This window comes from Periplaneta americana, chromosome 16, assembly GCF_040183065.1.
Source record: "Periplaneta americana isolate PAMFEO1 chromosome 16, P.americana_PAMFEO1_priV1, whole genome shotgun sequence".
Taxonomy (NCBI): domain Eukaryota; kingdom Metazoa; phylum Arthropoda; class Insecta; order Blattodea; family Blattidae; genus Periplaneta; species Periplaneta americana.
This window is the reverse complement of record NC_091132.1, coordinates 159,728,148-159,734,651: the sequence shown is the minus strand read 5'-3', so window position 1 is coordinate 159,734,651 and position 6,504 is coordinate 159,728,148. Positions and strand designations below refer to the sequence as shown.

Here is a 6,504-nt window from a genome sequence, read left to right as displayed (position 1 = left end):
ATGAGCTGTAGTTTATAAGAAGTAGGCCTATTTCGAAGACAAACGATTAATGAAATAAATGGTTCACTAGTAATAAAGTTAAACTAAATACGGGTAAAACAGCTACAATTCCGTTTCAAACCTAGTAATAGCAATCAAATATTAAAATTGTTTTTCGACACTCGCATCCAAAATAACGCAAAACTCTGGGGTAGGTCGTATTGTTGTTAGTATTTTGACTGGAAGGACATGAAAGAACATAATTGAGCACCCACGTGCAATAATGGGGTAAGTATGAATATATTTCGTAACTACTTACCCCATTATTGTACGTGGGTGCTCAATTATACACTAATAATTATCTGTGGTGCCACAGCCCTTGAAAGGCGCAGACAGACCAGCCGGCTGTTGGCCTCACGTTCACATTTCGATAATAATTATACTTTACTGTAACAAAAAAACTGAAAGCGTGTTTTGTCATGTTTCACCCACGTTACAAGCTTGGAGGTAAAGGTTGTTTACTACAGATAGAGCCTACTTTCATTCTATATCTTATGGTATAGTAAATAGTTTTGCAACGTGTAGAGACTGGGAAAACAATTTAATAAAATCATCCGAATCATACTCGACTCGTTCATTTTATAGGCAATCTTGCAGGTCGCATTTAAAAGAACCTAGGAATATTAACATTTTCTTCAGTATATGTATTTGCTAGGACTTCTTGTCATACTACATGACAATTTTGCTTAGGTTATTCTTTTAAGCATTCTTTCTAGGAATAGCTCAAGTGTTTTAAATTTAGCGTACATAAGTTTAGATTAAGTTCCTAGCACGTATTTGACGAAATACTAGGTTTTTCCACTTCAGTTTAACTGATTTATGCAAACTAAATTAAGACAGCTGACGATTCTAATGTCAGTTATCACCACGCCCACTTTGTTTTGGGCGCATAAGTTCATTACCGACGGTCGTTCAATTTTCTTCAAACATGGCGGCGCAATGACCACTCTATATCTTTCTCTTTCTAACTCGTTGCTGCCGACGCAAAAAAGAAAATTCATTGCTGAACAGAAACCAGGTAAAAATGCTACTGAATAGGACAAATTAACGAACTTTGGTGAGTTAATAACAGGAAATGAGAAGGAATTGCCTGTTACGCAAATGAATTGCGATACTACCCTACGTAGGGTAACATTTTCCCACAGCCTGCTAGATACTCCAACTTAAATTGAAGGCTCTACTTTCATTTTCAACCAACAGTGTTCACTGAAAGATAAAACAAAATATGTGCAACGTGTGTGTATTAAAACATTGCAAGAGGAAATAAAATGTCGTTAGCAACGTTTTCCGCTTAGCTATTCAATTAGGAGATAAGGTAATTAATTTTAAGATCTTCAGTAATAAACTTGTTTTCTATACTGTTAATTATGAATCCATATTAATAGAAATCTATATGAATGTAGATTAAAATCTGTAACATTTTCCCACAGCCTGCTAGATTGTACAATTTAAACTGAAGGCTCTGCGTTCATTTTCAACCAACAGTGTTTACTAAAACATAAAACAAAATATGTGCAACGTGTTTGTTTTAAAACATTGCAAGAGGAAATAAAATGTCGTTAGCAATATTTCCTTCTTAGCTATTCAATTAGGAAATAAGATAATTAATTTTAAGATCTTCAGTGATAAACTTGTTTTCTATACTGTTACTTTTGAATCCATATCAATAGAATTATATATGAATGTAGATGAAAATCTAAACATCTTTGCTTATTTCAGTCACAATCTACTTTGTTATTAAGATCAAAGTCAAGTTCTTGGACTGAATTTGTTATTGTAAAAGTAGAGCTGTTTACACCAGTTAGTTAACAAATTCCTTAACACAAATGTTTCGCTGTGTGTAGACAGACTTTTGCAGAACGTAAAATCAAGTATGACAACTGTAAAAGAAGTTTTAGTAAATGTTAATGATGATAGTTTGGCTGAATAAATGGACTTTTCCTGAGAATAGTTCTTCTTGTCTTTAGTAGCCTATCTAAAAATCTATTCACTGCGCGTGATAATGATAACTTTTATTATTTACATGCAATCAAAAAATGTTCCGAAACATTACAAGCAAATAAAATCTTGTCATTGTCTCAACCTAAATATCACCAGCAATTTAAACTTCATTAGGCGTTTCTCGATACCAAATATGTGAGAACAATAATTTTCTAAAAGTTCTCTGCGATAAATTATCGGAACTGGAAAAGAGGATCATTTTGTAACTTGGTGAAATATAATATTTTGATTAGGGAATAGATTACAGATAAGCCTATGGAAAAATCACTGTTTCTGCGAAAAATCAAGATTGCCTCAGTAAGGCTAAAACGATTCTCTCGTACTTAATATATTTTGAATTCTCTAACTTCGAACGTGTTTCACTTAAAAAGTTTGCGGGTAGATTTTGTAATTGTCATTACTGCAGGCTTAACATATTATTTTCGCTTATCTTTTTTATGACAGTGTAGTTTAACACTGGTAGTATTGTAATTAACGATAAATGTGTACTTTCACGTGTTTATCTTTTGTATATATGGGAAAGGAATGCTGCTGGTAATAATAATATGACTGGACGGCATGCGATGGGTTGACTCAGCTAAGACTCGTGACGTCATGCTCTTCGTAAAAAGAGGGGGAAGCCTTCCCGCCTAAGAGTACACCATGTGTTAGCCTGTGGTGTCGTTAGGAGGAGAATGTTTTTTTTTTTTTCTGGTCTTTACCTCCTTCGTTTTGAACATTACTGACAGATAGCACCACTGTTAGCGACAAGATTAGATAGAGTTTACTGAGGAGATACATATAATAGTCTAAATTAGACACAGGGACAGTGATAAGACTTGTTGCTATTTTGAAATAAGCCTAAACTCTCGTCAGGATTATGTTAACTTATTTGAAAGTATTTTGAAATATATTCTCATTAAATTTTATTGTTCCTTAAAAATATTTTCAGATATATTAACGTTAGCATTAGATACTGTTATATTTTTTATTAACAAAGAATCTTTTGTTCCAATATGTTTTATTCTCCGCCAGCGTGTATTTGCATAAATATTACAGTAGATTACGTGGGTTGGTTGAGGGAGTAGCTAAATGACATGAGGTTGTAGAATGTAAGAAGGGTTTGATGAAGGGATAGATAAGTGACATGAGGTCGAGGAATGTGACAAGGTTAGGTTAGATTAGCTGAGTGACAGGATGTTTGAATATAAACTTCATTTACATATTATGTAGTAAATGCTATCATATTTTATGTGGTTGACATAACTTAGAAATTTAAACATAGTATTTCATTTCATTCTCAATGTAGATTACTAATTTAAATGATATTATCTTGTACTTGAAATAAATAATTTCTAACTTTAAACACTAAGTAATTTATTTACATATTACTCGTATGGAGTACAAAAATATATGAATTATATTCTCTAGGCCAAAAATAAAACGACATTGCGGTTATAATTACGCAGTTAACGCTTTGGCGAACATTAACCACAAATTTACTGTCGTTCATTTCTATTACATTCCCTGAACCACACCTTTTTTTTTCTTCATTTCGTTGTGATAACCTACTATAAGATCTTATTACATTTGCATTTTCTTTCTATGTATTCAAACACCGCTGTTATACTCCGTAAACCTTGCACTTGACAAGTGGAGTCATTTATTAAATTTAAGAATATAGTTGCGAATTTTACTACCACCATTTCGATTGTCTTTTGTCTCACATGGCTTGGTACGGCGCGGTGACTAGCAATGAGCTCTGTACTAAATTGGAGAAGTGGTATCCAGTCTCGTAGGTAAATTTATCCTGCTTTTGTTACGAGAAAAAGAAAGTAAAACGTAGCGTTAGTGTAGGCATAAGCTAGTCATAATTTCTTTAAGTAATCTTGACCATTAAAATTATTACATCATTTAGTTTTTAAGAGATTTGCGCATTCTCGCCCTGAAATCCTAAAATAATGGATCCAAGCAACACGAAAAGAAAATTGGTTGCCTTCCAAGCACAGTTGAATGTTGCAAACATTCCACAAATTAATGTGTCAAGTTTGTCCCCGGAGTGCAAGTAAAATTACTTAAACCAGAAACAGTTCCATCAATATTCAGGTTCCCAGCACCCTTGCAATAAAGAAGATTTCAGTAATGATAAAACAGGTACATTACTTTTCACTGGTTGTTCTAGTGTGTTTCATCGTCCTGTTTCTAAATATTATTTTTAATATATTTTTGTGATTGTTTCTATTACTTCTCCTGTATGTAAGTTTCATTTCTTATACCGGTATGTTTTGTGTTATTATTTTAGTATACTGTGTATTGTGCCTGCCCATTATTTTTACCACCCACTGTTTTTAAGATGTTAAAGTTTCTAGTTAACTTTTCGAATTACGATATGTATTTTATGTATTTTGAGCTGGCTGTTCTATACTCGAGACTCAATAAACTGTTCATAAAAATTAATAACTAAGTTTTTGTAACATCCAGTCTATTAGTTTTGCTAATATTAAACTAGTATATTGATCTGACAATTAATTGTAGGACCCACTTCAATTTCCAAAATGTTTATCCTTTCTTTTTAGTCAATTTCTCTTTCTAGGTTTTACATCTGTATAGACTTCAGGGCTCCATACCATTGGCAAACCGGTAGGGAGGTTTTAGTGTTTAGAGGAGATAGTTAAGAAACAGGAAAGAAAGAATGATATTAAATTCAATCGTCTTCATCACATGCCTCTTCAATTTCTGATACCGGTGTCTCTGATGTTCAAGTAATAATATAATACTTTATAAATAATAAAATATAAGAGTGAAATGTAGTAGGAAAACACTGTCATAGTAAGACGTTTAAAATGTTATGTTTTATTTAACGACACTCGCAACTGCAGAGGTTATATCAGCGTCGCCGGATGTGCCGGAATTTTGTCCCGCAGGAGTTCTTTTACATGCCAGTAAATCTACTGACATGAGCCTGTCGCATTTAAGCACACTTAAATGCCATCGACCTGGCCCGGGATCGAACCCGCAACCTTGGGCATAGAAGGCCAGCGCTATACCAACTTGCCAACCAGGTCGACAAGACGTTTAAGGTGTTAGGTACAGCTTACAGCAGTAATATTTTGGAAATATTCAAAATTTTTGCCCTCTATTACTGTATCTTGTACAAAAATGAAAATTAGTATGTGTAAAACACTGTTCTTCTGGTACATGAAAAAAAAATTACTTACATTTTTTTTTTTTTTTTTCGAAATTTATTTTACTGTGCAGTGATGAAGCATTTCCCACAAAACTAAAAAATTATACAACATTCTTTGATGAAATTTTTTGTTTGTATTTATGCATGTCATATCTACAATATGATGCAAGATCACTTCTCTAACTTTGATAGATTGTCTGATAAAAAATAAATTCATTTTTAAAAAATGATGAAATATTAGTATTTTCTTCTAACACAATATAAAAAAAATATTATTTATTAAGGAATGTAGTTAAAAGAACATGATATCACCCCACCCATAACCCTTATTTCCACTGGTTCCCGCTAGAGTGTCTAGTGAGCTAGTAGGGGAAAAATGGAAGGGGTCATGCGCGGAGCTTCTACATTCGATATATTGCGATTTACCCTCTACCCAACATTTTTAACTAGTTTACTGACACCCGATTTTTTGCAGTGCATGCTACAAGTGTCATACCTGGATCACAGTTTAATACATTAAATCTTGCACCTACTGTGTAATTATTGTCGCAGAATTCTAACTATACTTAAGATAGCAGCATCATAAATGTCCGAGGCCTGGTGTGTCAAAAATATGCACTTGCAGTGAACACGTCTAATGAAAACAAGCAAATTCTGTGAAATTAATAAAACAAATATCTTGAGAATTTTTGTACTGAAAGTTATTTAAAGTTATAAATGTTTCCTGTAATGATTGAACATTTATACCTGGATCATAACATTTTATAAATAATTATGCACAGGACGGGTGTGACACTTTTCAGGTGGACACTGTGAACTTATATTTCTTGTGTATGAAAATAATTAACATTTTAAATTAAAAATGATCCCTATGTTCTTAGAGAGCAGTAAATTAAATAGTAGTAATTGTAATAAAATATTTTAACAACATTACAACAAACATAAACATACAAATCAACTGAAGTAATACTTAGTTCTAAGATTGTTCAAGAACATCAGTACTTCTAGAAAATACTTAAGAGAGTCTTGTTTCCTGTAACTTTTATAGTTGGTTCAGAAATAATACCTATCAGTTGTTCATGTGAAACATAAGAGACATCATTTTCATCTATTCCGAAAATCTGAGCGTTTTCTCTGTCACACATTCTCAAGCACATAATTTTAACTTCACCACCATCTTCAGCTGGTAGAACCTCGTTCCAAAATTTCTTCCTATTCTTTTTTTTTTTATTTTAGTAGGTTATTTTACGACGCTTTATCAACATCTGAGGTTATTTGGCGTTTGAATGAGATGAAGA

At 32.8% G+C, this 6,504-nt stretch overlaps 1 protein-coding gene across 1 annotated transcript in view; it reads left to right on the top strand.

Moving 5' to 3' along the window:
• Nucleotides 1-415: 415 nt before the first annotated feature.
• LOC138691592 (oocyte zinc finger protein XlCOF6-like) overlaps nucleotides 416-6,504 on the top strand; it is a 145,855-nt gene continuing 139,766 nt past the window's right edge. Inside the window, exon 1 of the mRNA XM_069813718.1 lies at nucleotides 416-1,354. The gene's annotated coding sequence lies outside the window, so the exon portion shown is untranslated. The remainder of the gene's footprint in view (nucleotides 1,355-6,504) is intronic.